Source organism: Choloepus didactylus, chromosome 10, assembly GCF_015220235.1.
Source record: "Choloepus didactylus isolate mChoDid1 chromosome 10, mChoDid1.pri, whole genome shotgun sequence".
Lineage (NCBI taxonomy): Eukaryota > Metazoa > Chordata > Mammalia > Pilosa > Megalonychidae > Choloepus > Choloepus didactylus.
Window position 1 is genome coordinate 63,796,990 of NC_051316.1, and position 4,010 is coordinate 63,800,999.

Here is a 4,010-nt window from a genome sequence, read left to right on the forward strand (position 1 = left end):
GTTACTAGGGACCAGGAGGAAGAAAAATGAGGAGTCACTTAATAGGTTCAGGGTTTCTGTTTGATGTGATGAAAAATTCTGATAATGGAAGGTGGTGATGGTAGCACAACATTGTAAAAGGAATTAATGCCACTGAATTCTACATTTAAAAATGGTTAAAATGCCAAATTCTATGATATATGTATATATATCCATAATGAAATTAAAACAAATAAAAACCAGATCATTCTACTCCCCTGTTAAAAACCCTTCAGTATTATCCCACTGTACTTGAAATAAAATTCAAACTCATAACTGTGGCCTATTTTTTTTAAAATTGGAAGGGCCCCCAAAAGCCCATAAAAATTTCCTAAGTCAAAAAGAAAATCAGGATAATGGTTATCTCTATAGACAGGAGGGCTATATAAAGAGTTTAAAATGCATTAGTAAATTTTATTTCTTAAACTCAGTGAGAAGAAAGGGGAGGAAGAGAGAGGAAATTATTATGGGGGGAAAAAAAGTCTAAATTGATCCCACCCCAGAGATTCTGATTCAGATGGTCTGAGCTGGAGCCTCTTTCTTTTTCCCTCTTTTTTTAAACTATCCAGGAGCAGCCAGTTTTGAGAGGAGCTTGCTCACAGAACAGAAGAGTTAATTTAGTTAGGAAAGAAAAAAAAATGTTAATGGTGTCTTCATTTAAAAGTTATTTTTAACCATCTATTATTTTTGCAAAAACAAAAACAAACAGTGTAATATTTGTTTGTTCCAGTGTTGTTTTAACTAACGTGCCCCTAGAGGCCTGCATCAGGGGGAAAATAGCCTAAACTGGATGCTTTATAGATTCAACAACATGAGTTAATACAACTAAAGCTAACAGTATATGGAGCCCGTCTGACAAAAAGACTTCACTAATGGCTCATTAATCAGTGGGAATCCCTGTTGTTTAAACAGCATCTTATGCTTGGAATCTCCCATTCTGGGAGAGGAGGAACAGTGATTTCTGGTGACAGTGGATTAGAAGGAAGATATTTTACAAAGTTTTAAAAATTTACTTAGTTAATATGAAGTTTCCAAACATACAGAAAAAAATATAATGTATATTGTAACAGATTTCTATGCTCCAACTCCCAGATTTATCAAATCTTTACCTTATGCCACATTGGCTTCATACACTGTTAAGAAACAAAATATTACAGATATTATTAAGGCCCCCTGTGTACACTCATTATCATGAGTCTGATGTTTATAATTCTCATTCAGGTTCTTATTCTTTTACTACAATTATGTATCCATAAACAATGTTTGGTATTATTGTTTGGTAAATTTTGAACTTTACATGAATGGTATATCCCACATGAGTATTTTTTTTCCTTAACATTATATTTTGAGATTTAGCTACTTTAACACATGTAGCCATAGACCATTTATTCCACTGCTCGGTATCATTTTACATGAATGCATTATGATTTATCCATTATCCGATTCATGAGTATTTGCATTGTTTCCAGTTTTTGCTTTTACAACACTATTTTAATGTACTTTCTAGCATATGTGTCTTGAGCACAGAAAAGAGTTTTTCTAAGATACCTACCCAGAATTTGATTTTTTTGTGTAGAAGGATATGAACAACTTCAACTTTACTAGACATTGCCAAATTGCTCTCAGAAATGGTTGCACATCTTTACATTTGCAACAACACCATATGAGAGTAACTAATGTTCCAACGGGGGTTACCAGACTTAAAACTTTTGCTTGTCTCATTTTGTCTTTTTTTTATATTTGCCTGTGAAATGATATCACTCTGGGTTAGTTTTTATTTTTGTTTTGGGGGAAAACTTTTATTTTTATGTACAGAAAAGTCAACTGTGTACATTTAACCCAGTTTAGCAGCAAGTTCTTTAGCCTTTGCCTTCTCCTTCTTGGCAATGCCAGCCACAGATTTTGGACATTGCCTCCCAGTGACGGCGGATCTCACCACACTGTCATCCTAACTGGTCCTAATAGGTTCCACCAGGGAAGCTAGTGCTCGTTTGTCTTCTGAGTTGACCTGGGTGAAGCCACATAGCTGCAGGTCTTCCTGAGGATGAGTGTCCCAGCCTGGCCTTCCCCTGGACGCCGTAGGGGCCCCCATTTTGCAACACAAGGCAGGCAGGAAGACAACCAGCTCAATGGGTCCACGTCATGGACAGTCACCACCAGCTGGGCCTTCGGGTGGTGACAGTGTTCACCGCTGCTCGAAGCACAGGTGGCGTCTTAGTGGGGGCATCCCCTTTGCCAGCAGCTTTCTTCTCAGTGGGAGCCAACAGCCTCTGCTTCTTCCCTTGCTTTGTCACTAGTCTGTTCCTTTGGGCCAACTCAATGTTGAGTGGCTGTTTGGCAGTGGGTCCAAGGCCTGGGTGAACTGGTTGCCGGCTGGGCGAGGGGATCAGGGGGGCACTTTCAGCCACTCGTAGAGGATGGCCCTCTGACACTGCAGCCCAATGCAGTGGGGCCATTGGACAAAGAGGCTGAGGTGTGCCGTCCAGTGCCAGAATTCTTGGGCCTTTTCTCAGTCAGAGGATTTACCACCTTCTTGGCCTCCTGCTTCTTCACAACAGCAGAGACCAGGGCCACCTTTTTCCCCTTCGCTTTCTTTCCTTTTGGCATCTTCGGCGGTGGGGCAAGAGACCCACTTTGTTTTTAATTTGTGCTTCCCTGTTTAAAAATGAGGCTGGTCCTCTTTTCATATGTTTGTTTGCTTCTCTTGCTTTCTTTTCCAGGAATTGCCTATTCACATGATTTGCCCTTTTTTATATCAGATTTCTTTTCTTTTTAAAATTGATTTCCTTTTTAATTAATTTGGATACTATTACTCTCTTAGCTGGGTGTGAATTGTAAATATTTTTGTCCTTCTGTGACTTAACTTTTCACTTTATATATGGGGTCTTTCTTGTGCAGAAGTTTTCATTTTAAAAGTCAAAATGTTGAGTTTTTTCCTCTGTGCTTTATGCATATTATGACTTATCCAAGAAGTCCTTTCCTATTCTCAGTAATAAATATATTTTCCTGTATTAACCTTTAAAATTTTTCAAGTTTTTCACTTAACAGTCTGGTCTTTAGTCCTTCTGTTATTTAGCTTTATCTGCTGTGAAGTGGGGGTTCTAGTTTTCCCCCTACAAATAATGAATTATTCCAGCACCACTCGTTGAGCAGTCCACAGATCGCTGATGTTTACTATCACATAGCAGATTTCCGTATTCATGGGTCTGTTTCTAGGCTTCTTTTCTATTCCTGTGTCAATATCCTACTGTCTTAATTACTATAGCTTCAAAATAAAACTTGGTATCTGGTAAGACAAGCTCTCCCATCTTCTCCAAAGAACATTTTACAAAATTTTGGTAAGAGAATCAATTGCTGAACTCAGATTACAACCTGGAGTTTTAGACTGCTTCAAGTGTTATAAATTGTTTCTACAATGGATCTACAATGTCAAAAGATTGGCTCTTTAAAGTAACTGGATGTAATCTTTACAGACGACCTACCAGTCTATCTTTCATGCCCCAAGTGTCTAGTCAGTCTATTTCTATGGGAAAAAAATGATTTTTTAAATTTATTTTTTTTGCATCATTTCAAAAACCAGAAAATAGCAAACAGTACATGGGCTCCCTTCGATATTTGTCCCCATCTGCCTAGTTCTTTCCCTTCCATGGGCCATTCCTTTTCTTAGTTTCATAACTATTTTTCCAGAATTTCTTTATGCATACACAAACAAATGTAAATATAGATTTTTATTTTTCATTTTTTCCCGAAAAGTGTTTTCCACCTTGTTTTTTCATGTAAAATATATTTTAAGACTATTTGCATATCAGTATGTATCTTCCTAATTATTTTCCCACTGCATTTTATTTTATGTATGTGTGCCTAATATCAATCAGCCATAGATGGTTCTTTGGCTATTTCCCACCCTTTCTTGTGCAAACAATGCTGCAATGATTAACTTTGTACAGACATCTTTTTGTATGTGTGAGAATAACTGTAGCATATATTCCTAG

General features: G+C 37.5%; 1 pseudogene; it reads right to left on the bottom strand.

The window, feature by feature from the left end:
* Window positions 1-1,852: 1,852 nt before the first annotated feature.
* Window positions 1,853-2,625, bottom strand: LOC119505349 (annotated as a pseudogene).
* Window positions 2,626-4,010: the final 1,385 nt, after the last annotated feature.